The 15,118-nt window shown below is 51.0% G+C and overlaps 1 long non-coding RNA gene across 1 annotated transcript; it reads right to left on the bottom strand.

The window, feature by feature from the left end:
* Positions 1–4,416: 4,416 nt before the first annotated feature.
* Positions 4,417–9,523, bottom strand: LOC126955285 (uncharacterized). Its single transcript, XR_007725873.1, has 4 exons — positions 9,257–9,523; positions 7,001–7,181; positions 6,245–6,338; positions 4,417–5,996 (listed from the first exon to the last, which is right to left on the bottom strand). It is a non-coding gene; the product is annotated as an uncharacterized LOC126955285 (long non-coding RNA).
* Positions 9,524–15,118: the final 5,595 nt, after the last annotated feature.

The following is a 15,118-nucleotide window of genomic DNA, read 5'->3' as shown; positions in this document are numbered from 1 at the left end:
CTAGCATGATCATTCAGCAAGTCTATAGCTTAGCAAAAGGAAAAAGCCCTGTGGAATTTTCCAAATCTATGGGCACTAACATTTCACATTTTGTCATTCCTCACCCAGGTTATCTCTGTACAACAGCCAGATATCGAGTTTGATATTTTGTCAGTTTGAAAACTAGGGAAGCCTGGGATAAAGAGTTGAATTTTAAAGTTGTCGTTATTACTAGTGAGGTCTGGGTTTAGGTTGTTTTTCTAGGACAAGCCAAAGGCCACTGAAGATGTTTCTCCATTAATTTTTCATAAGCATTTAAGCTAAAGGAGGGAAAAGGGATGGAAAGATGGGAGGACATGGTTTTCTTTGGGGAAGGAAATGAGAAGTCACCGCAAATAATTCACCTGGATAGGTAAAGGCAGGCAAACACTGTCTGCTTGTGAATCCCTGACAACTTCCTTACCTTCCTCCCGAGGGAGAGGCAGAGCCTCTCGCTCCATTTCAGACCTGCAAGGAAAGGGCTTTGAGAAGGGAACTGGGGAGAAGCACGTTCCAGGTGTGGGTTCAGCTCGGCGCTCGCCACAGGCCTCTGCAGGTGGCTCTCCTTGGCAGCGAGGCCAGGCGCAAACCCGCCGACTTGGGAAGCCTGACTTGACCCCCGCCCGCCAAGGCTGGCAGGAAGCGACGCCGGGGTTCTCTGCAAGAAGGCCGCCTCCGCGTGTCGGCCGCAGCCAAGCTCCTGTGCTCCGGGGCAAACATCTACAAAGTCCTAGTGAGGCAGAACTCGACCCCCCACACTCAGCAGCCTGCCGTCCACCCATCCACACCCCCGTTTCGCCCCCGCCCCAAGCTGGCAGATGCCTTGTCCCTCCTCTAAGACCGCACCCGGATAGGGTAGCTGTAAAGACGCTCGCCAAAGCGCCCAGAGCCCCAGGGAAGGGTGGCGCCTGGCAGCTCCCTCTCCTCTGGGAGATCTGGGGTGCCAGGGCTGCCGGGGCCTAGCACAGCGTGCGCCATGAGACTTAAGGATGCGAAAACTACTGGGAGGCCGAGAGAGGTCCCGGGAGCAGGGGCGCGAGGAGGCACCTAGAGGCTACGGACTTCGCGGCCGCGGTGGCCTCGCAGGAGGAAGTGGCTTAAATGAAGAGTCCTGACTCCAGGCTTGACTCCCAGCTAAATAAACGATCATCTCCCTGAGAGGAGGCCTTGGATATGCCGTTTTCCCAGCGCCCCTGGCATAGTGGCTCCCAGGACACGCTGATCGAGCAGAGGTCAGACACCATCCACTCGCTTCCCTACTCGCCCTGCAGCGATAGGCTTTGCTGTGAAGTCCCGAACCACCTGCACCAGGACCACCCGAAAAGTAAAAGTGCAGATCTCTGGGCCTCACCCTCATCTGCTGAAACCAAGCAATCTCTCCACTGTATTTTCTCGTGCGCTGAAGTTTGAGGCTTGCAAGGCCCTAACACTGCTCTGGGCTTTTTCATTTTGGAAGCGCCCTCGTCCCTCTTTAGCTTCACCAAGAGGTAGACATTACCAGCTCAGTCTTCACAGAAGAACTTGCGGCAGAAAGAAAGTTGGGGGTTTTTCAAAGGCCCACGCAGAAGGTGGCTTCTCAGCAAACGCAGCGTCTGGCACGGTCAAGCGCTGCTAGGGTTTGGGAAATTCATGGTCCCCTCTCCCGCGTATTTGAACCAACTTATCTTGCACTTGTCCCCACCCCCATTAATTGCCAGCGTTCGGGGGAATGGAGTGATTGTTGCGGGGCGGAAAGGGAGCGCCAGTGTCGAGAGCAGAAGCTGGTTACAGCCAGCTTCGCCTGGGGCTGCTCCTGCCAAGAGGGAAGTGGGGTGGGGGCTACGGGATGGAGGGGCGCGGGACACTGGCCTGGCTGCGCGGTACTGCCAAGTGGCCGTCTCAGGATCCTTCGCCGCGCCTCTCAATCCCATCCCATCCAAACCACGCCGCGCCTGCGGCCACTAGCCCATTTTATCCCACTGCGCCCCCGTCCCTCGCCGCCGCTGGGTTCCACTCCACGGGTGCCGGGGCTATGCCCCTCACCCACCCACTCCACCGATCCTGGCTACTGCAATCTCTACCCGGGCGTCCAGATTCCTGGCCTTGTCCTTTCTGCTGGAATCATCAATGGCATTGTGCTGCCGCCGCCAGGCAGTCCTACACTCCTGGCTAGTGCTCTGGGCCTTCGGCAGCTTGGACATCCCGCGTTTAGGGAATGGAAAGTGTGAAGTCAGTGGTGAGTAATCGGAGCATGATAGAAATAAAACTAAATCCGCACGTTCCTACCTCCAGGCCGAGAACCCTCAGCGTCGAGGAGCCGGGTCTCTAGCGCAATCAGCCCTGTCTCTATGCGGATGTCACAGATGCAGTGCTCTGCTTGGGACAGAAGGACCCGGGAGTTGAAGGCAGGGTGTGTCCGGCTAGAGGCTCTGGGCCACTATGATCACCGTTTCCCGTTCCAGACGCAGAGGGGAAGACGCACACCAACGCGGACTTGGGCCTCTTCCTGGCCTCCTCCCTTTGGAGAGGCCAGGATTAGCTCAGCAATTCCGCTCACTAGCTTCATGCCCTGTAGAAAGAAATGTTCTCTTTGCAAGTTGCTTCACCATCTGTAACAGTAGGATAACAATACCTTCTCTTTCCACAAATATTCAGAGAAGCCTACCAGATATCAGGCACCATCCTGGGCCCTGAAACACAGAAGAAGATAGCAGACAGGCCTGGATAGGGACGCGAACTCTCAAGCCAGACACGAGGTTCAAATTCAGGGTCCATCACTTGGTTAGCTGTAGGACCACGGAGAAATCCAGTCCCTGGTACCCTGGCCTGCTCAACTATTAAATAGGAGTGGTAATATAACGACCCCCATAGAATGGACGGGACCAATTATCTAATGGGCATAGATAGCTGCCATGGTGGGCTGGCCCTATGGAAAGCTCAACAATTGCCGTCGTGTTACCTGGCTTCAGACCGCGCATGTGTTCACCAGTCTTGCTGACAGCTTTTCCTTAGGACCAAAGGGAGGAGATGCAGACGTGAAGAACCGAAGGACGAGTCGGCACGCTGGGTACTCTCGCGGAAGCCAACCTTGGGCTCTCCGGAACAGGCCGGGAAAGCTGAAAGCACAGTGATCCCCTTTGCTCTCCCAAGACACTGGGTCGCCTCTACGCGCGGAGGCGATTAGTCAGCGAGGTCCGCACTAGGCACATGAGGTGCTCCAGAACTAACCACCTCCGCAAACGCAACAGAGCCAGGAGGGGCTGCAGGGGCCTCCAACCTCATGGCTCTTCCCAGCTTTCCCGGACACCGGCGCCGAGCACTGGGGAGCCGGGGAGCAAGCGCCAAGAGGAGCTTTTAAATTTAAATTTCCAGAGTAGCCTCAGAGAGGGAGGGAAATTCCAGTAGAAAAGCCCCTTCTGCCTCAGGACGTCATTCAGTAAAATGGACAAAAGCTGCCTCACAAGTGCTTTGAAAGCTTTTCCGGGATGGCTTAAAAATACACCTGAGTCTTCTTGTGAATATGTCTCAGAAGGTCCTGTTGACCGCCTCGCCCTGTTTTCAGGCATTTATGATCTGACTTAATATAGGAACTCCCATTTTTCCAGCACTGTGCACCAAGCACATTGCCAACCATTTTACCTGATTTTAATCTCAGTCTACAAAGTAGGTACTAAGCCTGTGGATCTTTCAATACCTGGCAGGCACACAGTAAGTCGTTGATAAGATGGAATAAGCAATCAGAATTTCTGATCAGGATTGCCTTCCCAGAAGAGACATTTGTGAACTCCAAATGAATTCTGCCCTTCCGCTGGCATCTTATGAAGGACTAAGAACCAAATGTCCCACCCAATTTCTCAATCTGACTTTAAGGCAGTCTTTCTGCCCCACCCAGAGATCTAGGGAATTACAGTAATTACAATAGGAATGTTAGCATAGCAATTAGCCCTTTAGGAATAGGCCGGGCAGCAAAGGGCAGCTAAAGCTCTACTCCACGGCCCAAAATCTTTCCAGTAGTTCACAAGCGTACAATCAATCTAAGTCAAGAGCCTGTTTTCTCTGCCAGAAGAGCTTGAAGACAAGCTTCCAACCATCCCCCAGACCCCAGATTGCTTCCTATAGGGAAATTCCCGAGCCTCCTCTGCTAAGTGGAAATTGTTATCTTCCTTGAACAGGTGGCAGCCAGCTCCCAGAGGCTGTGACTGATGCAAGGCCACCCAGTTAGTGAGTGGTTTTGTCAGTCTTGAACTCAGATTGTATCCCTAAAGTCCTTGTCTCTGAGCAATCACACACAATTACCAGAATATTTACTAACTATCTCATCTTTCCCTAAACTGGTAACGTCTGTAAAGGCAGCTTACCTACCAAGAAGGAATAAGAGCTGACAATAGTGAGCTCTTACTGAATGTCAGGCATAGAGAAAAATGTCTTACATATATATTTTTAAAGCAAACATAAAGCATCCTTTCTTCTGGATCTGGCTTTAAAAGCTTTACTTGTATTTATTTAATCTGCACAACAGCCTCTCATTTTACACAAGAAGAAATGGAGGCACAAAAAGATTGTTTATTACTTCAAAATTACCTGCTAATATGTGGCAGAGTTAAACTTAGCATCCAGACCTCTGACTGGAGAGGCCTCCCTCCAAACTGCCATTCTAGGCAACATTTAGAACATCTCTCTGCAAGGATCCTTCAGCCTCCATGGGCCTTTGGTAGCTTCCATATTTGTTTGCTTGAATCTCAGGCAAATACCTGAGAGGCCTTCCCAGGTGATCTGTGGTGTCTTTGAAAAATAACTAATGTATATCGAGTACTTACTATACACCAGGCACCAGTAATTGAGTACTTGTTATATGCCAGGCATTATTCTAAGCCATTTACAAGTTTAAAGTCATTTAATATTCAGCAAAACCCTGTGGGATAGATTCTATCACTGCCCCCAATTTACAGATGAGTAAACTAAGGCCCAATATCAAGCAATCACTAAAAGGCAGAGTTGGGGTTAACTCTCAGGTTGCCTGGCTGCAGATGATCCTGTGCTGGATGTGAAAATGGAGGTTCCATTTGTTCAGAGGCCTCTGCATTAATATTCATCATATCTTTTTCTCCCAATTTACATACAGGGATTTCTTTCTTGGAATTTCCCTGCTTATCCAAAGTTTCAAGCAGCCTAAAGAAAACAGCAGAGCCGCTATCTTCAGGCTTGACCTACCTCTTCATATTGGTGAAATGAGCAGCCAAGACAACTCTTGGAGGTTTGAGGCTTGAGACTGTGTCTGGAACCTGAATAACAGGAAGACCAGACTTTCCACAGCTTTAGGGCACGTTCTTACAGGTGCCAGTGGTGCAGCTACATCCACGGTTTTTTGCCTATTTTCTAGGAGTTACAAAGCGCATTCACAAACATCCTTGCAAAATCGCAGAGATGTGTCCACTGCTGCTTCAGAGCTGGCCAAGGGGATGAGCCAGACAGGCTTCTACTCTGTCCTAATAATCAAATGTCTTCAACCTCCCTCCGTGGGCACATTCAACTTACTTACGTCTAAAAATATATTGTCAAGATGCTTCTTTTTTTATCAAGGCCCGATTTGGGTGGTGGGGCAGGGTAGGTGTTACCGAGAAGCCAGAAGCATTCGCACTTACACTGGCTGGTTCACCTTGGCCACATCCTCTCCACATCTCCTCCCAGGGCGTCCCCAAAGTCATTGGGTCAGAACCGAAATGGAGGCTTTGGCGGTGACCGCTTGTGATCCACAGTAGACGTCGGAAGCGGGAAGGGGCGTCCTGCGCGGTGGGACCTGCGCGGGGGCAGTGGCGCAGGCGCCAGGAGGAAGGTGCAGCACCGAGTCCGGTGCGCCGCTGCAGGCGGGTGCATGTGTGGCGACAATGAGGAGATATCGAGTTAGAGCCACGTCGAATTTCAGACCTTGACGCATGATTTCTCCTCCATCTCTGTTTCCCTAATGGGCACCTGGTCTCGTTGACCCTCGGAGGTCATCGCTGCTTTTGCACAAGGAGAAGCGCTCTGAGACCCGAGCTGTGCCAGCAAACTCAGGGTGGGCTACGTAGGGAGGTCCTGCGGCTTGCCCACAACAGCCTCTCAACGCTTAATGCTCCCCCCCGCATCCCGCCCCCACCCCCACCCGCTCAGGGGTCAGCCGGGACTACAGATAACCTCCGGGAATTCTCCACCAGCCTCCGGAGAGCTGGGGACTTTGGTCCTGCCTCCTTGCCTGACTGGGGCGCACCTGCAGTGTCCCCTCCAACCGCTCAGCAGTGGCGCAAGGGCTTCTTCCACTTGCACGGGTGGCGTCTCAGCGAAGGTCCGCGCCCTTCGAGTGCCTGGAAAGGAGCCATATCGAGCATGCAACCATTTTTGGAGTGGGGCATTTTTAACCCCTTGTACAGAGGCGGTATCTAAGGTTCTGTGATGTATTCCTAAAAGCAGGGTTAGTAAATTCTGACCTAACTCCACTGGCCCCCGCGTGGAACTCCCTACTCCTCAAGAAAAAAAAAATGCATAGATCTATATTAGGACTTCGAGCTAAACTGTGAGGCCCTGGTAGACCGGGTTACGTCTCTACTTCAGTATCTCAAGAGCTTCGCCCAGAGTCTAGCTTCAAGTGGGTAGAGGGTGGGGAAGGGAGCAGAGGAAGTGACCCCCAAAACAACCTACAAAATGTTGGCATGTAGTAGGGTTCGCTGTATCCCCTGGACCTACCATATTGGGTAACACTCGGGGACACGGATGTGGGAGTCTTAGTTTCGGCTTTCCGTCTACTAGCCTCAGTTTCCCCACACCAGAAGTGGCCATAACTATTCACACCTGGTTTGTGTGAATGCCGAAAGTGAGAGGAAGGTGAATTGCACCATCTCGTATTAGCGCTGTGATCTTGAGCAAATTACTTACCCTCTCTGTGCCTAAATTTCCTGGCACGTTGTCAATGTTCCGCCCGCCCCCCCCCCCCCCCCCCAAAAAAAAAAAAAAAAAACCAAAAAAAAACCTTTGCCTGGCTTGATGGTTTTGAGGCTTGCAAATAAAAGGAGGGAGCCAGGTCTCCCTTTCTCGGACTGAAGGACAAAACAGTCTCACCTCTGGGAATGGTTCTGAGCAGAATTTTCTCGCCAGTTACTAGCCCTGAGATCTTGGATAAGCTGCACTCTCCTTTGCCCCTCAGTTTCCATCTATAAAACGAGTCACGGAAGATACAACAGTTTCTGAGGCCCCGTCCAAGCTCTGGTTTTTGCTCCTTGGTGTAGGGGGCCCTCAGGTCGGAGGAAGGGGTCCAAAGGCTAAAGTCGGGTCCTTCCCGTGGGCCCCTCCCACTCCACCCGTTTGGGCGCGGCTCTAGGGTGGAAGCCCTGGCGACAGCACAGCTTCGCTGCGGCGGGTAGGGAGGACCGCCGGACCCAGAGTTCCCGCCGCCACATATGGTCTGTGGATTTAGGTGTCAAAAACCGGAGAATTAGAAATGGTAATTTTCCGTCATTATGGCTGAAATGCGATCTGTCACAACAACTGGAACATGTCTCCGCGCTAGCAAAAATAATGTTCGTGATTAGGAATCATTACGCACGTCAAGCCGAGTCCATTAAGTTGTAGGGAGAAATTAGCCTTGACGGGCAGAATCAAACTACAAATATACAGGCCTCGCCTTCAGGAGGCCAAGCGGCGGCACTCGGGAGGAGGCGGCTGGAGTCAGTGTTTTCTTAATAGGAAACTGCCCAGAGAATTAATACTCCCTTCCCCGCACCCCTGTGGGATTCTAACCTCCTCTTCCCACAACCTAGTCCCCACCCTAGGAGTGGGAGGCGGCGCGGAGGCATCGCAAACATTAACTGGAGGCTTTGAAGTTTCACATGTCCCCCAGGCCAGTTCCCGCCTCACCACTTCCAAGCTATATGACCCTGGCCAAGTCACTTGACCCTCCTGAACTTTGCTTGCTACTCTGTAAAAAAGGTATAATCCCACACACTTCACGGGTTCGCCCCAGGATTCACTGAAAGGTATGGTCAGTGCAAGCACGTGAAAACCGCAGAATCTGTTCGACCTTCTTTCCTTTCCTGGAGCTCCAGTCTCTGACTCACAATGACGAAGTGATGGGGACTGCAGTGTGTGTGTGTGTGTGGGGGGGGGGGGGTGTACGTATGTGTGTGTGTGTGTGTGTGTGCTGGGGCTGAGGCATTGGGGTTGAGTGCCCAGAACTGGGAAACTTGCCAATCAGGCACTGAGCAAGGAGGCCAGAATCTCTGAAACTGAGGAGGGTGAACACAGAGCAACTGATGTGCCTTGCTGGGCTTGGTACCCTCCTTCCTGTCACCCCACGTAGGAAGAACGGCACTGGGTTCTCTGCCCTGCCTGTGAGGCCCACCAGAGCTACCTGCACCCTAAGATCTGCACTGTCACCAAGGAGTGGCACATGGTAAATGAAGCCGGGATTAAAAGCCTTCCCTCTGAGACTGCTGCCCCGGTCTCCACTGGAGACAAAAAAAAAAAAAAAAAAAAAAAAAAAAAGCCATTTACTATTCACAGCAGGTAGTTTTGGAAAGATCATCTCCCTCTTTTGCAGACGGGAAGGAAAGGAAGGAAAGGCTGAGCAGGGTCTAGAAAGGTAGGTTCCATCCAGGCTTGTGTGCCCGATCATCTTTTGAGAGCTTGCTCTGTGCCATGCACCCACTCCAAAGGGCTTTAACTACGTTATCTCCTTTTATCTCCAAGCCAACCTATGAGTCTCCTTATTCCCTGGGGAGAATGAGGGCCTGAATTTAGGGAACTCGCCCAAGAGCCTGGAAGCTGGGAAGAAGCAAAAGTGGAAGATAAGCCTGGCCCTGTCTCCAAAGCCTGTTCGCCACTCTGCCATTTGGAGCTGCAAAGCTTCAACCCACCAACTCTTCTATCTGGCTTTTTCGTGGTTCCTACAGGACCTCAAATTCCACCTCTCAAAGAGCTCGGGAAAATGAAATGCGCTAAACGTAAAACATTTAGCTCTGTGCCTGACATAACATTGATGCCCATTTAGTCATTTACTCTCTCCGGGCCTCATTTTTCTCCTCTGTAATTACATGGTACCTTCATCTCTGCCTGGGGAAACCAACGCACGTGTGGCCAGCGCTGAGTAGTTTGGAGCCAGACAGACTAGGTTCGAACCCTAGCTCCACCGGAAATAGCTGTGGCCAGGGTAGTGTTGATCCCCAAAGTGGGGCAATGGAAGTTGAGCTGCTGGAAGGAATGAATGAAATAATTCATGGAAAGCACTTACTGCAGGGCGGGAAAGCGATTAGGCGCTAAATAAAGCGCTGGTTACCAGAATGCAATGATTGGCCCGCACAAGCTTGAGGTTTGCTGCCCAGGGAAAAGGAGTAGCAGCTCTCAGCCCCTTTCGGCAACTTCTCGGCTTCCCTCACATCTCTGAGCGTTAGTGATCCGGACCTCAGATCCCGTTTCCGAGGGCACCAGGGTCCTAGGGTGAGGTCCATTCAATGCTTAGGCGATCCTCCCCCAGGCCTCCGGAAGAGGCTGGGTCGTTAAGAAAGGGGGTGGGGGAAGGAGGAACTGCTAGCACCCAGATCTGTGGCCTGGCCTCTGCCCCCACCGCCCTGCCTTTGGCAACTAGTGAATCAGGACTGAAACATAGGGACACAGAGGGACAGAGACTAAGTCCAGAATAGCAACGAACAGTCAGGCAGACAGAGAGATAGTGACACGGTCTCAGGATCCGCACCCACTAAAAGCGCCCTTACAAACATTTGATATTCCAGTGACCTTCCTTCACTAACTCCCAAAATAATACTGCGCCTCACAGGCGCTAATCCGCAGCATATTTTATTTTTCTTTTTGCACTGCCATTTCTTGTATCCCACTAGACTGTAAACTCCACCAAGCCAGCGATCTTTCTTCTCTGCATCCTTGGCACAGAATAGGCTTTCAGCTACTTTTGCTGAATATCTGAGCAACTAAATAAATGAACGAGCAAAGAAAGAAAGAAAGAACAGACAAGGATTTCACAACAAAGATTTTTCTCTTTAAAGAAATCTCTGTTTACGCATTTCCTAGGAGCTCATTGTTGCGATTTTCCCCTGGCTGGCCACCTTTGAAAGGACAGGACTCCATTTCTCCTTCCTGCATCCTGTGGCCACCTTCCCTACGTGCGCTTGGCTTGAATTCTCCTCAGGCCTGAGCCCTGACAGCAGGGCTCAAGCCTCTTATTAATGAGACAAGTGTATTTAGGAAGTGCCTCACTGCAGGCAGTATTTCATGGAAAACAATTAATAATATAAATCAAATATTAGACATATTAGGAAAGAATTATTTTTAAAAATTCTTCAGCAGATTCTTTTGGACAGAGGGAATGCCCTGGAAAATGAAGCTCCCCCTCAATGTATTTCTTTTCTAAACCTTAAAAGCCTATATATTGAATTTATTTTAAAACCACAATTGCAGTTGCGGATGGGATACACATAACCTATTACTTCAAAGAAGGTTTCCAGTGGATGCTGACTTCTCACTGTTTGGGTTGTTGTTACAGTCACTCCACACTTTCTGTCCACCTCTTACAATCTTCATAAATATATTTTTTAAATGGTACATGTCCTTGTTTAACTTTGCAAAACTTGTTATCAGGTAGGCTACAAGTATTTAGTGGTGCCAACTACTCAAGGAGCATGTAATTCTTTCACTAGCCCATCTTTGTATTTGTAAATGGGGGTATTCATTTTTCAGCAAAGTACTGTGAGCTAGGTCTTCAGGAAAGCCTGGCTCCAAATCCACGTCTGTTTCAATGGGAATTTTTCAGGAGGAAGCTTTCATTGCCTTCCCTTTTGGAGTATCAAAAAGATGTCAGGGCTGAGTCACTGGGTTCAGCTTTTCCAGATGATTGCTCCTGGATGAGTCATCAGCTTCTTTTGCTTCTCTGACTCTCAGGGAATCAATACTACCTGCCTTCAGATTCAAAAGAAGTGGCAATGGAGAACCCGTTTTGTGTTTGTTTGTTTGTTTGTTTTTGTTTTTGTTTTTTGTTTTTTTGATACGGAGTCCGGAGTCTTGCTCTGTCACCAGGCTAGAGTGCAGTGGCGCGATCTCAGCTCACTGCAACCTCACTGCCTCCCAGGTTCAAGTGATTCTCCTGTCTCAGCTTCCTGAAGTAGCTGGGACTATAGGCGCACACCTCCACACCCAGCTAATTTTTGTATTTTTAGTAGAGACGCAATTTCACCATGTTGGCCAGGGTGGTCTCGATTTCTTGACCTCGTGATTCTCCCACCTAGGCTTCCCAAAGTGCTGGGATTACAGGCATGAGCCACTGTGCCCGCCTGGAGAATCCATTCATGAAACATAAAATGCTCCAGGTAGGAATATTTCCTCTGAAAACATTTCAGTTCTTACTACATATCAAACCAGGTGCTGGAAATCCAAAGAGCAAGGGCAATTGCTGTAAAACAACTATCCCAACAAGCAGCACTGCCTTAAGCTCATGATCCCAATGGGTACGGCGATCTAAGCCCTGCTCACCTCAACAAGGCATCTGGGAGAAGCTGCTCTGCCAGGACCCCAAGAGGTCTAATACCCTCCTGCACCACCTCTCCTCCCCGTCCTCTACCCCAGCGCAGTCCCCACACTCCACTGCCAGCCACAACCTCTCCCAGGGTGTCTTCACACACCCCAGCTGCGACACTGCACCACAGTGTCTTTCTAGTTTTAAAACCATTTTCCAGTATGAACCTGAAACGGGGAGTGTGTTTTCAGGGACCTTGTTTTTCAGCCCTTAGCTGGTCAGGGGAAGTTAATGTGCATTTTAATGCGGTCAAGTATGAAATGATGTCATGTGGGGTTTGCTCACTGCCCTAGGCGCCAGGAAAAATTCTGAGGGCTGAGGCCCGAGAATTTGACCCAGAAACAAGTCTGGCTCTTGCGCTGATCCTTTGCCCCAGGACCTGCCTCCAGCAGCCCAGAAGAACAAGAATGAGAACTTGGCCAGGCTTGGAGACTGCCAGCTGGTCCTGCCGCCCCCCCACCAACTTTGCAAGGGTCTCCAGGCCCTTAGAGGGGTAGGTAGGAAAAGGTATGGTGGAAACAGACATAGATGAAGCTGAAGGATCCTGGCCTTATTTATGTGTTCTTCCAGTATGGTTTGGATGCCAAAGAGCAACAAACCCCATGCTAGGCGCAGTAGTAAGTGCATGAGGTCCCATCTCTGTATTCTCAGAGGTCCCCAGGCCAGACAGCACCAGAGCCCACTGAGCCCAGGTGATAAGGGCTAGGACCTTGGGACCTACTCAAGAGGGACTCTTAGTTCAAACCTGGGGAGTGGGTGACTCAGTGAAGACCTAAGACCTGCAAATCAGGACCTGAAGGGATGTGGAGAACTTGGCCAAGCGAGGTCCTCCCTGCAGCCCGCTCTCTCTCTCTTATCTGCTCTGCCCCCGGGACATCTTTTTCTTTCTCACCACCTCTGTGTGGGTGTGTCTCTAGCTTCCTTTCTTGCAGTCCGAGGGTCCAAGAATGCATTGCTCAACTTCCCGGAAAAGAGGAGGGGCAGTGCCCCTGGCCTCCTCCGCAAAGAAGGATTCCTGGAAGCCAGTCACCCTGGTGACAGCTCTGCACCCCGTCCAGGATGTGCACGGAGGACATCCTGCTGCAGCCTGACATTGGCAGGAATACACTCGACCCGTGGGTGTGAGCAGGTTTACTACTTGGTTTTTGAATTCTCAAGAGCATCAAATCCATTGGCCCTTTCCAAAAACACAAGCCAAAAGGAAGTAGACCGGGACAAACCCCGGGCCTGCCGATCCCTCAAAACTTCGGGGACAATTCAGGCCCATTTATATGGTCACCCAAGCTCCTTAGCAACTTCTGAACCCACGCAGCCTGGTAATATCCGATGGCCACAGTCCAGCGTGCGGCGCACAATGAGGCTGGACCACTGGGGGACGCCGAAGTTCCAAGTTGGCATTGTGGGCATTGCCCAGCCACTCCTGCCCGGCCAGGTCCCCTGTGCCGAAAGCGGTGGCACCCCAGCGCGCATGTGCTTGTGGGTGTTGGTGCGCAATAACCCCGCTGCCCAGTTCTCCCGCGCCTGCCTGGGAGGCCTTGGTGCGCACAAGGAAAGCCATTCAAAAATGTTAATGAGCTTATTAAAATGAGCGGCTTTACTGGCTCTCCTTTTACAGCCAGCTGCCCACCCTCTCTTTCTGGTGGACCACTGGCGAGAAAGCACTTGGAATTTTTTTTTTTTTTTTTTCGTCTTAGGGCGTTTTTCATCTAAGGACAGGGGGCTCTCCGGCTCTCCGGAGACTAGTGCGGCCACAGAGGAGAGGACTAGCCTCAGGCCTTCTCCCTACCGAGCACAGTGAGTTTGAAGAAGTCCTCCCTGAGGAAAACCTGTACTTTCCAAAACAGCTGACCTCTCAGGCCCAGGAAGGCTGATGGCGGAGGCCCAAACACAGTGACCTTCCTGGGGAGGCCTGCATGGTAGCAACTTGGGGCGACTCAAATCTTTAAAATAACCACCTCCCGAACCCCACGCGCAAACAAAAATTGTGCTCAGGAAAGACACGACTCAATATTTAAAGTAGAAAGCTTTTGTCCTTTACTCCACTACAAGCCAGTGGTAAGTCTGAACTCCAAGCGTTACTCAGGAGTCTTACATCCTTTTTTTTTTTTTTTTTTTTAATGGAGGCCCAGAGAAGAGAAGTTAATTGCCTAAAATTCACCAAGTCAGTGGTACAGTTGCCTCAGGCCTGAGGAGCCCACTCAGGTCCTCCGGCGGCCTTACTCTAAGTACCTATGGGGTCTTTGAGCCCTATTCGATCACCTCCCACCCTCGATTTGTGCAGGCAGCGGAGAAGCTTTCACATTGTGCATCCTCCCCTAGGCGCAAGGGCACACATCAAGGTCCTAAGGAGAGAGGCTGAGTGTAGCCACAGAAGGCGACCGGGACAGAGACGGAAAGAACTCACCAAAAAGCCCCCCAGGTCCACAGCACAGGACCCAGCGCCGGATCCTCATGCCGAGAGTTTAAAGCTGCGATTGCAGAAGCAGTGCGGATTAATGCAGGCGCTCCCATGGGACCAAGAGGGCTGCAGAGACTAGGTGCTCTCGGCTCCGCGGGCGCACAAACCGCGACGGATGGCGGCATCGGGGACTGCGAGCAGGGGCATGGAGTGGGAGGGAAAGCTGATGAGAGCGGGCTTTGAGCCTGGAGAACTCGTCACGCAAGCTTGGAGGAAACATGTGAGCTCAGGAGCGAGCTTACCTCGCGGGAGGTTCGAGGGAGGGTGACACTCTCACCCCCACAGCTACCATGTGTTCCCTTTAAACCGTCCATTCCGACAGGAACACAGTGGTGCCATTCGCAGTGGCCACGGATTCCGGGTCGGCCCTGGGTGGGCCAGAAGCCACGATCCTACTTTCCCTGCCCGCCTCCAAGCAAAAAGCAGAAACGGCAGGACTCGGGGTGGAGCGCGGGGCTGCAGGACCCTTTGCCCAGTTCTTACATTCCCAAATTGCCCCACATTCAGACTTTTGACGTTTTCTTCATAGGAGGCACAACCTCAGATATACACTCAACATGTTGAAAAGAAATGTATGGTTCAACCTATACCCTACACTAGACCACCCCTGCCTGCAGGGTCCTGGGAATCAATCTTTTATAAATGCTTTAATAATTTGAACGACCCAATTTATGTTGAATAACTCCTGTATGTGACTACAAAACCTCCAATTTATTAGGTGATGTAAACATTTATAACACAACACAATTTTTCTGCAACCCTACTTTGGCATTTCTTCATTCCTAAAACGTATCGGGAGAGCAAAAACTGGTAGAGGCTAGAGTCTCTAGACCATTGAGAGACCCTAAGCATAGCAACCTACAGGACACTTGCAATCCCCTGAAGGACGCAGGAGTTCGAGGCAGATTGCTTTAGGTCAGCCAATCCAGCACTGCCCAGAAGTTCACAATAATAATAACGGCAATAATAACAATGAGCGCAATGTACGGTGTTTGACGGTTTTCAAAACGTTTGCATGCTTTTGTGATCTGGCCACTACAGAACCAAAGCTGGCAGATGCCAGCACGAAAGGACAATCTACCCTGCCACCTGAAATCCTAAAATATGCTTCT

This window comes from Macaca thibetana, chromosome 5 (genome assembly GCF_024542745.1).
Source record: "Macaca thibetana thibetana isolate TM-01 chromosome 5, ASM2454274v1, whole genome shotgun sequence".
Lineage (NCBI taxonomy): Eukaryota > Metazoa > Chordata > Mammalia > Primates > Cercopithecidae > Macaca > Macaca thibetana.
Note: the sequence above shows the minus strand (reverse complement) of the source record. Positions and strands in the feature narration are given on the sequence as shown.